At 41.9% G+C, this 22,985-nt stretch overlaps 1 protein-coding gene across 3 annotated transcripts in view; it reads right to left on the bottom strand.

Annotated features, from left to right (window-relative positions):
• Positions 1 to 22,698, bottom strand: part of RARB (retinoic acid receptor beta) — a 331,576-nt gene extending 308,878 nt beyond the window's left edge. The window contains exons 1-2 of one of the 3 annotated variants that reach the window (XM_080579143.1): positions 22,599 to 22,698; positions 14,253 to 14,347 (exon numbers count right to left, since the gene is read on the bottom strand). The gene's annotated coding sequence lies outside the window, so the exon portion shown is untranslated. Of the gene's footprint in view, positions 1 to 14,252; positions 14,348 to 22,361; positions 22,570 to 22,598 lie in introns of those variants that run through there. The other 2 variants (XM_080579145.1, XM_080579144.1) reach the window with 2 other exon arrangements.
• Between the last annotated feature and the right edge of the window lie 287 nt (positions 22,699 to 22,985).

Genomic DNA, 22,985 nt, shown 5'->3' with positions numbered 1-22,985 from the left:
AGTAACAAGCAAAAAACCACAAATGTTACTGGAACTAGCTAAGCAAAGCAGCCCAGTAACTTAAAATGTAGTCCCCACCATCATAGAATATTTAAGAGAAGCAATTTTGAATTGAGTATCTTAAGGAAGGAATAATAAGTTACTTGTTTTCTAGAGTGGATCAATATGATAAAATGCTAGATATAAAAGCGAGATGGAGAGCAAGAATGTAGCTTCCTTTCTTCACTGGATTACCACCTCACAATCGTAACTTATTCCTTCAGGCTTCATGTAACAAATTGCCAATTCCGTGCCATTTTCATAGTCCGCAGTTTTTGCTGTACTACTATCACTACTTACCCATCTCAACTTTAATTTTTAAATGAAAGTTTCTCAGCCACATGACTGAGATGTAAAAAAACATGAAAATGCATGAACCTTATCAACTCAAAAAAAAACAAGAACACAAAAAGTCTTTTCATTTCAATTTTTTTTTTTTTGGTAACCAAGAGAACTTTAAAAATAAAGTGAAAAGATGAAGAGTAGATAACTAGGAACATGGTTGTCTTTGTGCATTTAACCCCTGAACATCATTGCTAAATCCTTCTGTAGAAAAATGATGGCTCCTTTTTCCTCTTATCTACCAAATACAATATGTGAATTATCTAAGTACACATGAATCTTGTGAAAGACAGACCTTAACCAAAAGCTTCCATAAGTCTGCTTAGTAACAGTAGGCAATAAATTGCTTAGCCAGCTTTGGATCAGGCTTTCTGGCTGCCCTCCCAGCAAGCCGTCCTGATATGGGTCCGAAGAGGTTCGGGACAAAGGTACTTGCTCTTTACAGCTTCTGTTTTGTGAAGACCTGATATGACATGTTTCCAATCAGATGCAAATGAGCAAACAATCCACTTTTCTTCATTACTAACACAGGTTAAAAAAATATCCTCAAGTCCTCTGAAGAGTTTGCAATCTGGTATTGAACAGACCATTTTGTTCTTCATTACTCAAAGGCATTTCGATATGAATTCATTCCTATTCACGGTAAACCTTAAATAAATGTGCATTCAATCCCACTGTCATCAGCCTTGGTCTTTTGGTCATCAAGCACCCCCCAAAGAATATGAACTTTCCGAACGGGCTTCAGTCACTTCGCATGCAGGAGACGCAGAGCACTTGCTGAAAACAGAATACGTGGGGCTATATGAACAATGAGATAATGAAGATGCCGAAGCTTCACAGAGATACCACAAGCACAGTTTATGTCCCAAAGCAGAAACAACTGTCAGTGTACTAGTGCAGGTTCTCCTACGTGCAGTCAGGGACACAGGCTTTTGGGCAACCTCCAGGTAAAAACCACTTTCTGTATCACCAAACTCTTTGGTAAAAGTCTCACTCCCGTGCAACCATAGGAAAAAAAGAACTGGCAATAAATTGGATGGATTAAATTGATTGAATTTTCAACCATCCTGGCCACAACTCCCCAGATAACAAAACCAGCAATCTAATAGCATGGGTTTTCTTTTTCATATTTAAAAACTAAAACACTCCCCCACCCTCCCTTCTTGCCTCCCTCCCCAACAGACACCCCAATTATCTGTTTTCAGCTGAACCCTAACAGTACACATGAACTTCCTACCGTAAGGAAAGATCCTGCCAGCATACTTCAGGTTCTTTTAACAAAATAAAGAAAGAAGTGACAACAACAACAAAAAAAGGGATGTTTCCAAACAACTTTTACACTAAAAAAAAAAAAAAAAGGAAAGACTGATTCTGCCTGCATGTAACTAATCAACTACATTAATGCTAAGTAAACAAACCACTACAACACAACAAAATCCATAGTCCTGCAGATCAGGTTAAGGAAGGAAGGCAAAGTGAAAGAGAAATGAGGAATGTGTTTATAACAAATACAATGTGGAGCATCCTTTCATCAAAAGTGAAAGACAATAAAAAGAAGAGGGAGTATTTCTTACATTTGCATTTTTTTTATTATTATTCCAAAGTAATAAGCAATTTTTAAAACACCTAATGTGATTGAAAACTTGAGTTTTGTCTTTAACATAAGCTTTATAAAATGAACCCTACTTTTACTTGTCTCTCATTTCCAGACCTGAGCAACAGTACATGACCAGAACAGGTCTGCTGTTCAAGGCGATTTTCACACTTTAGGACACTTGACTTTGGCCCAATCAAAAGGGGGAACACTGCTTTCAGACATGATGAATTATCTTTATGACATAACAGACAGGGCTTTTGCTTCGCTCTGAGCTCAATCTTTATTTCATGGTCATTTCTATCAAATCAGTGCTGGTGGTGATACATCAAATGCTTAGAATTTCAATTAAATTGTCACTACAAAGATTTTCAAACTTGTACAGGTTTTCTGCATTTGACTTATTTTGCTTGTGTTTTTTAGTCTCAATGTCTTTCCATAAGGTTTTGCCAACACCCCTGGGTGGCTTCCAGCACAGCTCAGTCTTCTTGGCAGTTCTATGACTAGGGCAAGTTTGGGGCAAGAAAAGGCCTGTCCAACATTTCCTGCTCTTCAGATTTCGTGGATGTTAACAGAGTGAACTCTATGCTTGTATGCTGATCCTGGGTGCAATCCAGGTTGTTCTGTGTATGTGAGTATGGCCCAACGGGAGGCTTTGCTTTTTGCAGCGAGTTGAAAACGTCAACAGGCAGTTGGCACCTATGGGTTAATAATAAAACTAAATACACGTGTATATATGCAGTTTCTATATATAGTTTATAGATTATATATAAACTGTATATTTACATAAAAATGCAAAAATACATACACAGAACTTATGACACAATAATTAACAGTATTCACTTATTACATTTAATCACATCAATAGCCAAAAGACACTAATAAAAGAATCACATTTTAGGTATTTATTCAATCCTATAAAAACTGCATTTTTAAATTATGGTAGCTCCACTCATTCTCTACATAACTATATATTTTTCTTCTTAAAGAACCCATCTTCTCTTTCACATAATATTACAGTGTATTCAATTTCAATATCTGGCAACAGAGCACTGCCTTTGTAGGAGTACCTTCCTGATAGCTCATCTCTTGCACATACGTACTCTTCTGTAAAGAAATAAAGCCAGATGATGTAAACCTGTTTTCTAAAGCTAGCATTTCAGAAAAAACATGATCAACTAAGAAAAATATGGCTGCATAATTTTTAACAAAACAATATGGTATCTGATGTGATGCATTAACGGTCCATAATGTTATTGAACAAGACTACAAGAGAGACACTTTACTTGCACTTCCTTGTCAGACAATTACTCTTTGCTACTGTAATACTTCATGTGCATACTTCCAAGGAAGACTCATGAACGCACAGGTTCATTAAGGGAATGAGAGAATCGATTGTAAAATGGAAAAGGCCGAGTGAGGTCATATTTCAAAGAGATGAATATGGTACACTCCATTATGTTGTAATCAGCCTCCCTCTTTCATCCTAAGAACTGTAATAGTCTATCCTAATTTTCAAAAAAAAAAAATTCACTGCCTGCATCCTACCTTCATCCCAAATACAGTGAGGAATTCAAATGTGCTGCAGGCAGTTTCCATTTACCATGGTCTTTGGAGCAGACGGTATTGATGTTGCTGACCATTTTTCTCCTTAATAAGAAAAACATTCAAATGCTACTAATATTGCTGCCTTGGCAAACCACATTTAATAGATGGGACTTGCCCTGTACATGACACACAGAACATCAATCAAGGCTGAATTTTATTTCAATTTATTATGGTTGCTGTCTAAATGAAAAAATGCTTATATCGTTAAAATGTCTTACAATATAAATGTGCAAATGATGCAATCACCCATTTTGTGAGAAATTTCTGATTTTGATTAAAAATATCTACAGTTGAACTTCTAAATATTTAATAAATGTAAAAACAAAAAACACAAGCACATTAAGAAACCACAGTAATTGGTATCCAATGCAATATCATGGTTTTGTGCTTGATAGCTTTTATCTTTAGGAGATGAGTTTATTACGCATTCTTCTTTTAAAATAATAAAAGCTGCCTTTTTGTTAAAGTCATCTAGAAAAAATTACTTTAATCTTGACTTCATTCAGTACTCACATGTTTGCTGTGGGGTTTTTTTTGTTGGCTTTCTTTTGGTTTTGTTTTGAAGTTATCATTTATCACAGGTCTTTGCTCGCTGCATCCTGCTGTCTTGACTCTGCACCAACTGGCCTGCAAAAGCCCTCCAAGCTTAAGGAACTCCAGACACCACACCATTACCAAAGAAATACCAAGAAATGTAGAAAACAACACCTTATAAGAAAATAGACGATATTCAGTTTTGTAATTGAGTAGGGCGGCCAAACCTGCCCTAGCACGGGGGGCAGAATTTAAGACCTTTAGCCTTGCCACAGTTGTGCTGGTGCACGCAGCAAGGGATTTCACCAGCTCTTCACTGCCATGACTGCTCTCCTAACTGCTCCACCCTGAATTGCACAAAACTACACATGCGAGGTAACGAACGGTCTTGCTGTAGCAGAGCACTACAGACTGCCATAAAAGCCAGCTAAACCCAAAGGTATTTAAACCTCATTAAACTGTCATATACTGTCTCTACATATTTCCTTCCACATTACTGCTTATTATCATGCAACTATTATATAAATACAAACCTCCCCCATGATAAACAGATGGCTCTTTCTGCTGTATTCATTTGGAAATGCTCAAGTGTCTAGAGCCTAAATGCAGTTATACAGAGAAGGCCAAACGTTATGAAATGTCATAAGCATGTAGCAGGCCAAAAAAAAAAATTAGTTAGTTTTACTAGAAAATTAGAGTTTAGCATGGGTATGCAGGCAACTTTCTAATATTTTCTTACTTGGGCAGAAGTATCCGGAATGGACTTTGGACACTACAAGAGAAAGACTGAACTGCAAAAATGGTCTCTCAAACCATACAGCAAACCATGACAAGATGTGATGTACTTGAATAGAAGGACATTGTGGTTACACAGGGCATCATGTAGTTCTGCAGTTTGTAAGGTAACCACCACTCATGCTGAAGCCCAAAAATCTTTGATAAGAGCGAAGAAGGCACACCAAATTTTTGCCTTGCATTGCTTTTTATCACAGCCAAGAACTGAAGAGCACTTTGAGCTTGTCCTTTTAAAAAACAATAGATAAATAACTAGAAATGAAGGAAGTGTGGGAAAGCTACATGACAGATAAATGGGACTTTTACAACATTGCATATCATAAAGGTTGCCAGAATGTGTTGAATGAAGAAGAGCCAGTTAAATCACATCCTGCTGCAGCTGTCCAACTTTATAGCTAAAATGTTCATATTAATTTCGTTAAACAATTAAAGAAGGAAATCCAAAATATTATTACAAGTACGTTGGCTTGACACTCTCTTTTGCAGATTTAACAACAGATACAGTACTCTCTACTTCAAAGTGTGACAAATGTATACAAATTGTGGGAATTGACAACCTCAGGGCCATAAAGTCATTGTCATATGGAAACTCTACAAATTCGACACTACGCTATACCTTTCTGACAGATACTTTAGAAGAGAAAGGAAGGACATTCCAGTAGTTATGGAGCTGGCTTGACATTTAGGGGATCTCAATTTAATTTCCTTGTCCGACAGATAGTCCTTTCTAATCCCGGACAAAGTAAAAATATTTTTCTTACCTTAGTTTCCCCATCTTTAAAATGGAGACCATTTAAGTACCTGAACTGAGTAAGTATTAAACAGAAAAAAAAATTATGCCTTTCTTCTATATTTTTCTCAGATGGGAAGATAGCTGAAAGCTCCATCTTCCAAAGGCTTTGACTATATAAATACCTTGAAATCAACCAAATACACTATTTGTAAGTAACATGCCGTGCATGTTGCAGGTCTTAATGTCACTGGATAGCCTTCCATTTCAAAACTAGTGCTCTGTGATAGAAGAGATATAGAAGAATGAACACTGGTGAAGTTAATAAACAAAATGCATTCATGGCCCATTACTTCAAATAACTTTACTATATAAGTAGTCCACTCATAAAATAATGGCCTCAATTAACATTTAATTCTCACACAATGCATTCATAATCTATTGGAAGGATTAAAAGTTCTGCATGAATATCACCAGTCTAGAAGCGCCACAACTTACAGAAGACGTACTGACATAATTTCCACTTGATTAAAAGTAGTTCCCAGTCTTTATTTTCCCCCTGTTAGGCCTCCTTGCCCTGTAACAATTACAAGAAAAGATACTCCCCTACGCATTAGAGCTCCCAGTCTCCCAGGTGATTCTCAGCTTTGCTCTGGAAATTGATAAGCACTCTAGCACAGCACTACTGCAGAGGAGAAGGTTAAGAAGTCCCACCACTCTGTGGTCCTGCAATTTTGTTCATGAAGAAAATGATGAGAATTTCCTGGGTAAGTGCATGCTTCAATCCTTTTTACAAGGTAGAATGCAGCGAATTTTCTGAGACCCGCGTCAGCTAAAAAAAAAAGTGCCAGGACTGCCACTGCTGGGAACATACAATTGAGGGCAAGACCGAGGCAAGACTGGAAGAGTCTTTCTGACATTATCTGGACATTTTAATAGCAGCATGCGATACCAGGGCAGCTGCAATGCTTGTAACTTGATAGATCTAAATGCCATGTGAAAGACCTCCCCTCACTCAGCAGTCCTTGGGTTTTCCAAGCTAAACTGACCGCCTAATGAATTCTCTTTTAGCACAGAAAATTAAGAAGTTAACTGGGAAAGAGAGTATCTTTGTAATATGCGGTTGCTTTTATCCTGCAACACAATGCCTGAGCATTGATGAGATGATAACTCAGTCAATTAATCAAACACCAACAAAACACATTCTAACAATGACTGCTGCTTTCATGGTGTCATTTTAAGAACTGACTCCAGTACACACAGATATTTTTTGTCCCATGGGTTTGACCTGAATCCTAATGAAACTGACTACTACAAGAAACCGAGGCAGTCCAAGCTACCAGCATTCAGGACATGCTGCAAAACACACTCAAAAAGCCATCAGATGCTTCTCTGTAAACTTGAAAGGAGGATGACCAGAAAGCCCCTGGAAATTTAAAACAAACCTCACTCTGTCAACCTACCTTATCTGAAAAGCGTTTTGACGGTCAAGTGATGGATCGAAAAAAATATAAAGAGCCAGACAGATCTAAATTTAAAATCCAGCCAATGCCTATTATCTTAAAACATGTTTAGGGCTGTGCTAGGACTTCTGACCATGAGTTAGTCTAAGGTATGAAACTGAAAAAAACACAACACAAAAAAACTGACTCAAGGAAAATGAAACATATAAAAAATACACCTGCTTTCCTTCTATTATTCTCCTTTCAAGTATTGTCTTATTTTAAATTTATTGTTAATATAGCATGTTAGTAGTTGTCCCTAATAAGCTCTGTATACACCCAAGAAAACTGCATACACTGACAAAGATGCTTCTAGTTTTGCACAACACATGGCTTTTTTATATGATATGTTCTCTCTTGAAAACTACTCCCTCACAAAATGAAAATTCAGCAGAATCCTAATAGCTTTCATATTTCAGCCTAATAGGTAGCACGGCATTGCACTGCCACCCACCTTTGCTACAATATTGCACAGCACATTTAACAGACATTTGCTTCCTTCACACAGTCCTTACACGCAGCTTCTGCAGGACCTCAGTATTAACATTTAACAGAGTCTATGAGCATAAAGCACATTTATGAACACCTGCTAGAACATTTTATTTGCCTTAAGAGTTTTATTATAACCGCTAAATTTTCTTGCTATGCTTTATGGGCCAAATCCTGGTCCAGTTTTAGCCTAAACTCCCATTGACTTCAACAGGAAGTTGATTGGATTGTATGTGGTTTTCCATACAAATTCAGTACAGCTTTAACAAAACTTGATCAGTGGTAAGCACAGAAAAAAGCCAGTACCCAGCAGCACCAAACAAAACCACTGAACCCAGTCTTCTGATAGAGTTAAGAAATAAACCCAATACCCAAAAATATGTAACATTCACATTGCATTGCAAAAACTCACTGATGCTGAGGCTGAAAGTCACACAGGCATCCCATGAACAAGCACCTACAGCCTCCCGTGCCTTGGTGGGATGTTCTACCATCAAGTTACACTCTCACAGATTTTGCAGAGGAAGCCATGCCAGGAGTCTGACTGTTACGAAGGTGTTCTCTACAACGGTTTCTCTTTGACAGAGTTTTACCATCATTACCGGAGATATCAAAAAAAACCCCTCTGAACCTGCACGTGGCTACGGACAAGCGAGCAGCACAACTCCTCACTACTTAGAAATAGATAATAATGGAGGATTTCACAAAGTCTGCTTGGAACCCCCCTAAAAAAAAAAAAAAGATTGAACCTCATTTGATAATACATAAACATTACTTTGACCATCACTACAGAAAGACCTAAAGCAATAATGACAGCCAGCGAGTAAACAGCAGACAATACAGCAAAGCCACTTCTGTTTCACATGAGCTTGACAGTAAGTGCTTGATTCAATGCATACTATTAAGCCAAAAAAAAAATCAAAACAATTATAAAATGAAATTATAGGCACAATGATGAATGGCGACAGATGAAATGTTAACAGATCTAGCACCATACACAAAAATCATTGATTTTCTCTGATTACTACTTAGGTGATCAGAGTGTATTAGGTACTAGTTGCCTGCTTGCTCTAGATTTTATTAATGCTCCAATATCAGGCACCCAATTTGGAAATCAATGCTTACTTCATCATTTTTCTCTGAAGGATTCTATTATTCACAATTGATTTAACAGAAATGAAAGGCTTACCATTAACAAGAGCCAGCTGCTGACACTTCTTAGATGAATTATTGAACTTCCAAAAGTGAATTAACTTAACCATCACCAAGACTTATTGTCTGATGTTTCTCATACCAAAGTCAGTGTATTTATAATTGCAGAACCAAGTAGTAGAAAGCAGCTTCTCTGCCGCCTCCATAAACACCCACCATATACACGAAGTAAAAATTAAGGAGATTTGCAATGATACAAATAGGATTTACGCTCCAAATACAGACAGTGGGAGCTTAGTGTCTAGATGTCTTTTTATGACCTTAATCTACATCATCTTTCTAAAACTGTAAAGGTAGGGTCCTTTTAGGCTTCAGAAAGAGGAAATACAGTTTATGGAAAATTGTATCTTTTGCCTACTGTCAAGTTTCCTAGAGCAGACCATGCCCTCCCAAAAGCCTACGGAAGACTATTAACTCCTTTTAAGTACAAGGTGAAGATCCATCTTATGAATTGAGACAAAAGGAGCAAACAGGCAATTGCAAGTAGAAGTAGTACTACAACTCCAACCCCAAAAGCAGTGTAAATGTAAAAAGCAGGAGGCCTATCCATAAAACTTACCACCCAAGCTAACAGGCCTTCTGCTCAGCACATAAATTCACTATTCCCTTTTTCCAGTTGAGAAGAACTAAGCATAGCCCCAGGTGAACTCAGTTCCTCACGTAAGAGCTTTTGTTCTGCAGATTACAGTGCTGGCTACAGGGCTGTAGCCCCCGGTCAACAGCCAGATACAGGTTCAGAAGGGCAGTCCATGAGACCAGTGTCTATGCAGCAATCCTATGAATTAACAACTTCATCCTCAAATACTATGCGCTACCTAGCAGGCGCGCTGCTAATAACGCTATTCATGAATCATCGCTGGGAAGTACTGATAAAAACCTACACATCAGGAGTGTAAGAGCACCCAGCTGTACTTACCTACAACAACTTACTGTCAAACACACGAGGAACTGTGCTAAGTAACATGCTATGCATAAGCCATGGGTTACCAAGTCCCCAGCTGCCTGGTGCCATAGCAAGCTATCAAAACAAGGAAGTATTTCAGGGCTCGCTAGACTTTTTGTTACTCTACGGCTGAATATGCTTCTAAAATGCCATAACAGCAGCTGCTGTCTCCTGTACATACGATGAATGAATGCTAAAAACTCGGCTTGATTATAGTTATCCCTGCCACTGCTCTGAAGAGTTCAGCCTGAGGCCAAGTTGAGGCTCTAGGTGAGATCCACTCAGGAAGTCTTCTGGATTAATAATGCAAACCCCTGCCTTCCACTTACGGTGCCATGATGAGACAGCATACCTGTTCTATCCTTGTCACAAACTGCAAGTCAGCTACTGCCTGAAGTCACTAGGGCCTCTTCTCAAAGTCCTCACCGGATCCAACTGCTTGCACACTGCTGGTGGCAAAGCATCAGGACCTTACTTACGAGGGTTAGTATCTGAAGAAGATACTCTTACAGCAAACCTATCTTTTCCTGAGTACTGTATTTCCCATTCCCACACCCCTTATCTATTTTTATCTCCTTGGTTACTGCAACTAACTTTCGAAAATTCTGCTTGCTTACATTAGACGAAAAGCTTAATCATCAGTGAAAATGGGAAGGGAAGAACCCTGACAGACAGATCCTCCATGCTCATAAGACTTATTCTCTTAAGAAAACAGGCCAAAGTTCTTAAATAAAATTATGATTATGTTAAGAATATTTAGACACCCAAATTTTTCTATCTATTCTCCATAGAATAAAACTTTAAATGCAGGCTGGCTGGCTCTAACTGACGTCTCATTAAATCTGATATCCGCATAAAACACATCTCAGCAAGTAGTTTATAATAACTCATTTTAAAGGACATAGACGTTGGCAGATTTCTTTCCTTTCTTACACTCATTTTTTCCAGTATTTCCCACATTTCGAACCTCATAATGCTATAAAGAGGGAGCAGATTGGACAAGTGGTCCTACTGGTTCCTTCCAATGGGAATAACATGGTCAGAATCTGGCATTCGGCAAAGTTTCCATTTCTACATAGGTTTCATTTATTTTTCAGTTTAAAAATAAAACCATATTACTTTGGCACGTAACTAGAGCTGCTCCTACAATGCAGAAGAAATAACACTGCTGGCAAGCCCCAAAGCTGTTCCAAGACAAAACTGTATTGGCAGAACTCTTAAAGAACTTCTACTTGACTAGAGGCAGAATTCAGCACTAGCACAAATGGCAAAAACTTTACTGCAATCAATCACGTTACACACGCTCACTTATTGCACATCTGAATCTCCATTAGGTTTACATAATGCAAATATATTCAGCTGAAGTGGAACCTGAGTTCTGTTGAACCAAGTCTATTTATCTCCTACATAAATATTACTTTAACATTGACTATGATCAGTCTTCTATGAACACTGTTTTTCCTCAGAAATGAATACCAACGTGCTATTTGCTACATACCACGACCATATCACTTTTTTTTTTTTTTAATAGTTGTCCCATTCAGGTGCCCAATGGTTAGGATACGGTGAAATTACAATTGCAAAATCTACCTTCCTTCATCAACAACAGGCACTGAAGAAAAAAAGATAAATCTGATATTTTGCAGCTTCTGAAGGTTTGACTTTGCAACCTACTTTTTAAAATACCTTTTTTGCATGTCATACCCCAGGTTTTTTTAGAGCATGAATCACCTAAACAGTGTGCAATAGTGTTCTTTCAACACAGGAATCAAACCTTGCTGTGATCCAACTTCACTACCGCACAGACAACCATGAAAGTATTCAGCCACCTGAACACTGGTACTTATGCCCTTGAATATCCAAGACATAGTGGGCTGATGTGTGCGACACAGATCTTACAAAGAGACCTGTACCCTTCTGGAGCATCTGTTGAAAGCAGCTGAACTGCGTCCTTTTTGCCAGAGAGAGAGAAAGCTATGTGATAGCTTAGGCTATATGGTATGAGGCTGCTGAGCTAAGCTCATGGATTTGAGGAAGGGGTCACAAGTAAGGCCCTCTTTCTTATCTCATTCCCCTACTCCTGCCTGGAAAACGTAATTGTTCTTACTTACTGTGACAGCAGAGTGGGCAACAGGAGCGTTAAATTAGCCCCTGAAGGCAGGCTTCAACAGAGATGAAGAAGCACAGTGCCCACAAAACTAGCGTTTTCCAAAGGGTACTGTTCCTCCCCTTTTTTAGCAGCTGTGTGATTCCAACTTTGGGAAAGCCAGTAATTTGAGCAAGGTAACAATTTCTTTTTCTAGGGAACTTCAATTAGAGGAGAGAAAATGATTTTCAAAATTCTGTATTTCATCAGATCTCAACAAAAGTTCATTGGTTTAGTGAAGAGAAAGGCAATTAAATTGTCTGAGAAGTACCATCTTGCCAAATATCGAGATCTGCTGCAAACAAAGCAGGTGTATGATTGTATCAAAAAAAAATAAAATAAGGCAATATGGAACTTAAATACGTATTTTTAAGTATTTCTAAAATATTGATATTTCTAAATCCAAGCTCTAAGCATAAGTTACTTACCCTAGGGTTGACTTGACCTTAAATGCAGTTGTTGGGGTAATAAACTGAAAAGCTTCAGTGTTGGTGAGGTTTCTTTTTGTTTGTTTGGTAGATTTTGTTTATTTGTTTTGTTTTTTTAACACCCATTATGCTGTTGCTAGAGATAAAAATGACAAAGGAATGTAGACTGCACGTATTCACCTTTGGATTCTTAAGAACTTGTATCCGATGTACCACAACTCATGAACTGCTTCAAATAATTCAGCCAAGCACATTTGCAACACTTGATTGTAAAAGTCAGGCTGCCCACATATAATCAGGTATCTCTCAAATAAAACGTAACATTTATTTTAGATGTTTATTGACATAAAGCAATTCAACAAATACAAAGACATATACGAGGTGATGATTATGTTCAGAACCCTACTTTTCACTTAATACTTTGACCATATATGTAGAGTAAGAGCTTCAAATAAAATTAATATGCAGCCTCTGCAGAAGTGAAACTCCACCCACTGCTCCCACTGAAAATATATTGCACTCCCCCCCAGCACAGTATGCCTAAGAATTGGTGTCACAAAAATCATAGCAATAAAAGTACAGCAAGACATGATAATCACCTTTTTATTTCCACTGTGGAAATGACGTACTAGAGGTGTTTCAGAAGGACTTTGATTTTTGAAAACAAGCAGTCTCTTTCCATATGTTACCAACTCTAACAGAGGCGCATTTTTATTTAGGCTAAACCATGCCTTATGGGACACACTGATGGGGAAGAAAGGAGGATATGCAACTGGCATTTGAGACATACTGCCAATGCAAAGCTGCCAAAAGCACACAGCAGGGAGCATGTTTTGGCTATCACGAGCAGAATAAGCATGCACTCCTTAACCACTGCCAGCTGGCGTTTGTTTCCAAATACAGAATACTCACTAGGCAGCTCGGAGACTGGACATACTCCTACCCTTAAACTATGCTCCCATAAAAATGTGCTGCTGAGATACCTCATTAACCATGGCTGTCTCATAGCTTACCGCCAAATAAGAAAGACTGAATGACAGAAAAATCATGCATTTCCCCCCTGCACAAAAAGGTACTTAAGGTATATCTTAATGTACTCTAGTACTTATGGCAAGAGGAAAAAATGTAAAGGGTTGGAAGAAGCTTCTGCCCACATCTTGAGAAGCAGAAACACTGTCACTACTCCAGTACGCATGGATAGACAAAGAGAAATCCGGAGACCCAGAGCACCAAGAAAACACAGCAATGAACAGCAAGGCTGGCTGGCACTGTGATTATAAGATATACTATCATGTTTAACACAACTGCTAGCAATCCTCATAACAGAGATGCTCCCTGCTTTGTGTGTTGGGGCAGGTTTGCGGGTAGAAGATTAATGTTTCCCTCCATCTGCTAATGACCATATAGGTCCCCCGGGATTTGCACCAAGGGTACTTTGCCCTTAAGATGAAACAGGAAATGGGAATTTTTCTTCATTGCTACATGGTCCTACTACTTCCAGCAACACTCCCAATTGCTAAGTGTGTATTATTGCAACTTTATCTACCAAAACCATATTTTATCACTGTAGTTCAACTGTGATTCCAATTAGCTTTTTCAAAGAGAACAGTTAAAAGAAGAACAAACCAACAGGGGGGCACTTTTCACTTTTCAAGTGCTTACCTGATACAGTCCGCACTGGTATTTTCCCTGTAAGTGCTCCATTCATTAACTTTTTACTACATTTTCAAAGTGACTCCCCTCCTTTAGATTTCCCATTCTCTATCACTGATAGCCTGCTGTCATGGACCACGCAACTCTGAAGGAAGAAATGTACCAGAGAGTGCCACGCAAAGGAAAGGGCACTAACTAAAATCTTCATTTCTTTCAGTGCATGGATTTTTAACTTACCCGCTTAACTCTACCTTTGCTCCTCAGGACTGGAAGCAAGTCAGAGAGAGCTTGACACCAGGGTAGTTTTCAAGGACCTAAGCCAGCTTGACATCCTGAAAGAAAATGGCAAAAAGCAATCAAAAAGTATAGTTTTGAAAGAAAAAGGCAGACACACTCATCAGTAACAATGACTGATACTCAAGGCAAAATTAGGGAAGACCTAATGCTATCGCCAGTACGGATAAACACGAAATCAAAAACCAGTGCTGCTTCATCGAAGTCTTTGGAAACAGAACTCGGGTTACTGCTCCCACTGAATATCCCTACCAATTCCAACACAGACCTTGTCCTCAGTTCCAGCTCACGGAAGAAGGCGACATTCATGACAATTCCCTGTAAGCCTCCAAGGGAGCTTCAGAGCTGCTCAGAAGTGCACTAACACTGAGTACATGCAATATGCAATTAACTTCCCCCAGTATACTCAACTAAACTTCAGAGAAATAATGAAAAAAATAGCTGAAATACTTTGCAGCTGAACCATCAGCACAACAAAACCCTTTCCCTTTTTTAACAATGGAAATGTAATTTCAATAATGTTGCCTCTACCCATACTTCAGATCCAGGAAGGCACCACTCCTGTTGACCTGCTCCTGCCCAACAAGAAAAGCAGGACAAGAGAAAAGTCAAGAGGGGGAAGGAAAAAAAAAATCTTCAGCAAAGAATGGTAAAGTCTGAGACCAGGCAAAAATGCAGAAAGCATAGCCACAAAAGACAATTCAATACTTCTCTTACACAGCAGCAGCAATGTAAAACAATGAGTGTTGAACTAACAAAGTGCTTTCCCTGTCTAGCCCCTAGATCTCATAACATTACTTTGAAAATACTTCTCTACTGGCCTCCTCAATCAGAAAATACTCTAAATCAAAAGATACATATTCTATAATATTGACCAGTTACCTGGCTCATAAAATCCAAACCAAAAGAACAGTCTAATTTTTTATTAAAAATAACTGCTCTATCAGCAAGTCAATTTCCATATCACAACCTTATTAGAAACAACAACGCTGCTCCCATATTTCTATCTAGGTTCAGTGATTTTCAGTCTTTTTCTTAGGCTTCCATCAACAACTCTTGTATTTTAGCCTTTATTTCAAAACAGAGGAAAATGCCTTTCCCTTTTAAACGCGTACAATGCTGGAAAACACATCCCAAGTACAATCCAAATACACAGAGCAACGAAAGGGGAATTAAAACTGCTTATTACTTCCCAATTACTAAGCCGCTCTCTTGCAGTTGAAAAACTTGAACTTCCATGCTAGAAAATATGTGTCGTTAAGGATTTTGAAGAGAAAAGCAGGTCTCTAGATAATGGCCAGAACAGAAAGCTGCTGCTCCCTTCCTTCTTGAGAGTACAAGATTGCATTTCTCCTCCCCAAATTCCACACTCCGGCCCCCTGAGCAAGAGCCTGCCCTCCTCTCCGTGCCATTCCCACCCACAGGTAAGCAAGCCCACGGAGGGAGAAGCTTCTGAAGCCCCTGTGTCCTGCAGAGTGCTGATGGTGATCATGACAGCTCTTACACAAGTCCCCTGTACCACTGCAGAAAGGCCACGGTCAGTCTGGCCCACAGGGAAAACACAGCAGCCGAGATGGATGGCGACTACTTATGCTGCTGCAGATTATTCACTCTGTCTCCAGGAGCCTTTCTGAAAAGCCAAACCAGAGCCTTAACTTCTAAGCCTGAGTTAAATATGCTAGCTGTGATTCAAATACCAGAAAACACATTTAATGTCCTCAATGAAAAAAAAAAAAAAAGAAAACACAACAAACAAACAAAGGAAAGAAGTTGGTTTGGGAGGACTGGAATTGTTTTGGACCGTGGACATGCTCCTTCTTCCTTCTGCCACCTGTAAGCATGTCTGTACAGGGACTCGGGGTAACAAATTAACTTGCTCTCCACTCCTGAATTTTCTCATTTGAACGCATAAGCACCGGTATATACAGTTCATGTTATTTCACATTCGTTGACTGAGATGATGGTTGAAAGACTAATGCTGAACGAATTACAATTCACGTAACATGGGTTATTTGGTCATCAGTAACTCAAGGAAAAAAGGCCGTCTTGAGGCCAAACCTTTGGGCATTTCCAGTGAGGTCAGTATGACCTCGGAGGAAACGACACTTCCAGGAAAACAGCCAATCTTATACTCAAGCAGAGATATTACCTAATACAAGCAGTCAAAAGCAATACCACAATTAACAAGGGTGAGCCACTCCACCAGAAGAGTGAGAGTACTCCCATCACATCAGGCCTGAATCAGATCAGTTGCTCAGAAAAGCACTTTCTTATTACGCCAGACCAGAACACTCCGAATTTAGCACGTGTGTCTCACACCTCCCCGGACTTGCGAAGAACTCAGCTGCACAAGCCACAGCCAAGGCCAGCAGAGATGAGTGCCCAAAGCACCTCACGTCTATTTGCTCCGAGCCACCCTGACGGCAGCGCGGCTGCGACTACTCGCCGTGCAGAGGCACTCACCTGCCCTACAGCAACACGGCTGAACCTGTTCCCTTCGCATGTGGTCTTCACTAAACTGTTTTCATTCTAAACTATGTTGGATGCAACTGCTACACAAAAGGCTCCTACAACCCCACAAATAGACGGCTCTTTCTAAGAACACACTCAGAAAGGATATTTAGCATAAAGATTTGTTACTTATTTTCTCCGAGGGAATTCCTGAGTTACTTAGGCTGGAAAGGGAGGCCATCTACTCCAACTCCCAACCAAGGCAGCGCCAATTTCAAAGTGAGATCAAGTTGTTCGTAGCCTTGCCCAGCCAACTTCTTGTATCTCCAAGGAAAGATCCTGCAGCCTCCCCACAGGCCTGGTCCAGAGCTTAACCATTCTCATCGTTATTTTTCCCCTTCTGCCCAGACAGAGCTTCCGCCCTTTCAATCTGGATGGTCTGCACACCTCAGAGGACGGCTTCTTTCTCTTCTCCGTAATACCCGTTAGGACATGGAAGGCTGCGATCTGCCTTCCCCTTCTGTTCCCCAGGCTGGGTGACCTAGGCCCTCAGCTTCTCCTGTGCCAATTGCTCCAGCCCCCAACCAGCTGGGCAGCCCTTCTCTGGGCTCTCCCCAGTTTGTCCCTACCTCTCTCGTACTGGGGCCCAGGCCTGGATGCAGAGGCATTCCAGGAAAAGCCACATCACAAGGAATGGTTGCTCCCTTCAGCTGGGTGACCACGCTCCTGCTGGTGCAGCTCGCCACGCCACTGGGCTCCCTCGCAAGAGCACACTGATGACTCCCGCTCAACACCGCATTTTATCGCAATATTCTCTTATTCCTGTGCTTCCTTTCCCCAAAAATAAGGGGTTACAAAATAAAGTAGTGATGTGGAAAACACCAAACAGCCCTCAGGCACCACTGTAACACAGAAACATAAACAAGAAGCTAATGCTGTAGCTGATATTTTTTGTGAACAATTACAAAGAAAACAAGTGGGGCATGATCTTATAGCCACTGACGTCAACTAAGACTTTGCACGAGATAGAATGGCAAGACCCCATATTAAGAAGTAATAAACCTGCAAATTATTACAATAAACATGAAAATTAATCCATTTCTTTCTCCAACAATTTTTAAAAGGGAAATATTCTAGCTAAAATATTAACATTACTGACAGCTGACAGTGGCTGCTCCAAGACTCTTCATTTATGAAAATGCAACAAAGCGTTTCGCATACTTCACCTTGATCAGGCAGCATTGCTCTACAGGTCACACAGAGCAGCATCAGCTACCTTACCGCCTCATCTCAAAGCGTGTTCCTCTGAGATCCACCTCAAAGGAGCAACACAAAGCAGTCAACAGGAGAAAGCACTGCCTCAGGAGCGGCATCTCAGATCACCTAATCACAAATCACTCTGGAATAGCTTTTTTTTTTTTTTTAAACAGTGACCGAACAAAGAAATATCTGCACTTAAAGAAAATTGAATGTGGTTTAGAATGTATACAACTTCCTGCAGTTGACCCCAGAAAAAATAAAAGACATATGATCTGTAACTTCCTTTGACTTTTCTTTGAACTCTAGATGGAAAGCTTTAAAAAGCAGCATTTTCTTATTAGTTACTTCCAAGATTTTTGTTAAATTAAATTTCTCAATAGTATGTAATGCTAAAATACTTATGTGTACCAATACCGTGGGCCAAGCCACCCCCTCTAACACAGAAAGAATTTTTTTAATCATTACTGTGAGATGGGATGTACTGAATTACTTTGATGAAACGAGCAGTACACACCACCTACTTGACAGCACTGATTCCAAAGCATGTGCAGAGAGGCTAGACATAGGTCAAAGCGGATTCAAGAGCAAGGAGATGTGAGAAAAGGAAGATGATGTTACCTGTCCTGGGCTACCGAGAGCCATTTTTCATGCCTGGCATCGCAAAGCACACCCTCACAGGGGGCGAATCAGGTTTTATTCAGAGACCCAAGGAAGGCAGCTTTCTGTACAGCTTCAGAGGATGCTCCCCATATGCAAGAATGGGTTTAATAAAGATTCAATTTATCATTTATTTAAAGCTTGTCTTCTATTACTTTGGTACATATTGCTGCCGCAGGGAGCAGCTTTTTCATATCTGCCTAGATAAGAGCTAAAACCTCCAGAATCATGACCGCCAAGCATTCAAGCCTCAGACCTCCAGATTACATTGTGCAAGTTCAAAACCTGCCTCCTCAGCAGCTGCACAAGTTCCATCCAATAGCACAAAAAATATTTTAACACAGAGAAATATATATACGGAAATATTTATACACACACATAAGCGCCTATATTCACCTGTGTATATTGCACAGGAATTCTGCATGCCACAGGCACAGCCACAGTAAATAAGCTTTCAGCAACTTAAAACAATAACAGGCATCGGTGCCTGTAACATTTGGCATCCCTAAGGGCCACGGCGAACCCACCAGAGCTGGCAGACGGCGGTAGCATGGCACCTCTCCTACCAGCCTGCTGGAAACACATGTGCTCCCAGCCCCTTGCTGCAGCTTATCAGCTCCCCTCGCCAGGCTCCTAACCCAGAGGCAAGCTGCAGCTCTGCACTGGAAGCCAGAGAGAAACCAGAGCCTCCAGCCAGAGGGGCACCAGAAGCCCTGCCCCAAAGCACACCTCAGTACTGCATCCAACCCAGGGCAGACATTTCGCACGCCACCTGGGAAGGTGTTGTCATCGCTTGTGCCATGAGAAGGACAAAACCCACTCTGTGTGCAAAGCTTATGCACACCTCTAAGACTGGCACTTTTACTTCTCTGGGTTCTTTCCCCCCCCCCCCCCCCCCCTTCCATCCTACCCTCTCCATTCAGCTTACAGAGACCACCTTCAGAGTGCCATGCTAATTAGCAACAGCTTGCACTCTACATTAAAAACAAAAAGGGAAGAGGGAAACTGAGTGAGCTCATATGCTCGCATGCATTTCATCAGTAACTTCATTAATATTGGCATATTTTTAATTGTATCTGATTTATTTTAATTCTGATCTGAGAAGGTCAGTAGACTTGCCGTAACTGCTAAAAAATAAAGTCATAAATTAGAGATGTGATACGGTAGGACCTAGTGCCCTATACATTTGCTATGAAGCTCTACAACAATCTGTACGGCTAATCAAAGACGACAACAGAGCGCTCACTATTTCAGGATACAAGAAAGATGCGAACATTAGAGAAAATTTAGTCTGGCGTAGAAGATAAATCCAAATTCTCTAAAGTATTATTTTAACATACTAAATAAATATTTCATAAAAATGAAGTTCTTTCTGCCTTCACTTCATAAGTAACCTGCCTTTACTACACAAGCAACTCCTCAAAAAACTACTCCTTACAGGTGAACGTCTGTTCTACAAATTCTTTACACTTTCCTGTGTTTCATGTTCCTTTCACTTTTTCCCCCATGGGCCTCATTCTGGTTTTCTATGTCTGCAATGCCTTCATGTCCAGCACTTTCCCCACATAACTACCTTGAATAAGAAGGCAACTAAAGATTACAGAGAATAAAAAGTTACATGAGTTAAACTCTTCAAGATTTCCCATACTGTAGCAAATGGCATACTGCACTTTACTTTGAAGGAGGGAAATGTGATTTAACTGACATTTCACCAGTATCTTGGGACACCAAGACTAGCTCCTATAGTAATGAATATTTAATTAGAACACAACCTACAAAGAAGGGAAACTTGACACAGTTTTTTTTCCAAAGTTTTGCCCAAGCTTTAACACTAGTTTGTACTCACAACATGCATTGTAATAAATTCCATTATTATAATTAAGATCAGCTAAGCTATATTGGGGTATTTCAGTAACTACTGTCTCCTAACATGCAAGCAAGGAGAATATTAATGATATTGAAAGACAACAGGGTTAATGAAGACAACTTACAGAATTCAACACTACAAGATACTAGTGAATCAACAGGTTATTAAACAGGCACAAACACACTAACATTTCGTGCAAGTAACTGCGAGCTGAGAAGGGTTAGAAGAAACTTCCACCTCGACAAAAGTACCTCGTAACTGCTCACGAGAGTTGGGTGAGCCAGCGCTGGCCTGACTCTGTAGCACATCCCACCAAGAAGCAGAAGCTTTTTAAACACTGTTGGTAATGTGCTTTAGGGGAATCACGTCCCGGGGTGCAAAGTAGTGGAAAATCATATCTTTGTCTCAAAAATACTGGTATTGCACACAAGAAATACAAGTTCTAGCACAAATCTTATTGAATCGACTTGCAACTCTGGTTTTACACGTGTAAGTCCATCAAAGACAGTGGGGAACTCTCCCACCATATCCATGTAGATTGAAGCGTGAAAATGGATGATCCCCTTCAGGCACACCTTGCTCAAACTCCTACTGCACACACCTAACTGGGAACTTGCTAGAGTTTTCTATTTCATTCCACAAAAACGTGGAGATGCGAGATGTCGAGTCCTCCACGCCTCAGCCACACTACGGACCCACTACCCTCAAACAGGCTAGCGCTCTTGCAACCGTAAAACCCTTGTACTACAGATACAGACAAAGCCACCTCAGCAGAAAGCTGAAAAGGCGTCACGGTAAAGCAGCCCTTGGTGTCACTCCTTCTACCGCTAGAGAAGCATATCCTCAGATGTGAGGGAGATGCTTTCACATGCTGCCGGCGGGGTGAATTAGCCGAAAAGCAGAGCGCAGGACGCCTCAGCTCTGCAAGAAGGCGCAGAAGAGAATCAGACGAGACACAAGGTACCCCAAAACGCAGCCAGCTGCTTTGGAGCTGGCTTCTGCGCTCTTCACAAGCATGCCCAGGTACTGAATAATGACAGCCAGCGTCGAGGCAGATCCTGTACCGGATGATTGCTCTTATTTGCTAACATTACAACACCATTATACACGCACCTACCCTGCAAGCTTTCATCTAGCAAAATCTGTTTCTCCGGTAGCTTACCTACACAAAAAGCAGACTACCAGCCCTCTCTGATCGTTAAACCAGATGCAGACTGACGCTGACACACCAAGCTCTTCCCCAGGGCTTTATTCATAAAGGAAAGATTTAAATAACGCTTTAAATCAAAACCAGCTTCCTCGCGACGGAATAAAAGCCCTTGAAAGCAACTTCTCCTTTTTCCTTCCAACTTTTCCCCAACCAAAACCATCGGCGAGCGGTGCCCACGCAGAAACTTCCACCACCGTGCCACCGCTGGCGGCGAGGCGCGCCAAGTTTTGGGGTGCTGTGCCTCGGGGGAGCCCGAGAGTCCTGCTGCGAGTCCCGGGGCTCGGGGGACGGCTCCTGGGACGGCTGCTGGGGTCCCTCCTGCCCTCAGAGGGGTCCCGTTTGCCCTCCAAGCGCCGAGAGACAGCGGCTGCAGCACCGCCGCCCGCCCCTCGCCTCGCCCCTCGGGCGCCGTTAGGCGCTCCTCGACCCCAAGCCGCGGAGAGAAGCCGAGATCCCAGCGCTGCGCACGGCGGCACAACTCCGCCGCGGCGCCCCGGGAGCCTTCCCGCAGAGGAGGCGCACTTTTCGTCCTTCCTTGGCGTGAACGCCGGCATTTCGCACGGCCGCGGCCCCCGCCCCATACACACATAGATATATACATACACACCCCCGCACCTGCGGAGCACGGACCTCCCGTAGCAGCCCCGGCAGAGTCCCGGGCGCGGCGCCCGGCCGCCCTTTTGTCTGCGGGGAGCAGCCCCGCCGCACCGGGGACGCAGCCCAGTAGCTCCCGCAGCCAACTTGTGCCGGGGCACGGCGGGCACCGTGCGCGGAGCTCGGCGGGGCGCAGCCCGCAGCCCTCAGCCCGCAGCCCCCCCCCTCAGCGCCGCCGTCCCCGCTTTACCTCCGCTGCCGCCCGCTCCCGCTGCCGCCGCCCCGCCAGTGCAGCCGGCAGCAGCGGCGGCGGCGGCGGCAGCCCCGGCCCCCCCGGCCCGCCCCGCCCCGGCCCGGCCCGGCCCGCCCCCTGGCGGGGCCGCCGGGGGCCGCCGCGCCGCCTCGGAGCTCGGCGAGGGGACGGGAGCGGGGCGCTGAGGGGCGCTGAGGGACCCCGCGCCCCCGCCGCCATTTTGCGCCCTCCTCAGGCCGGCGGCGGCGGGCGGGTGCGGGGGGCGCTCCCCTCGGCAAACTCCCGGCCCGGCCAGGGGTTCCCGGCCAGGGGTTCCCTGCTCGGGGAGAAATCCTTAAATCGGGACAAAAGCTGCGGGCGTGCTGGGGTCGCGGTGGGCTGGCT

This window comes from Anser brachyrhynchus (genome assembly GCF_964034855.1).
Source record: "Anser brachyrhynchus genome assembly, chromosome: 2".
In the NCBI taxonomy this organism is placed as follows: Eukaryota; Metazoa; Chordata; class Aves; order Anseriformes; family Anatidae; genus Anser; species Anser brachyrhynchus.
This window is presented reverse-complemented; position numbering and strand designations above follow the sequence as displayed.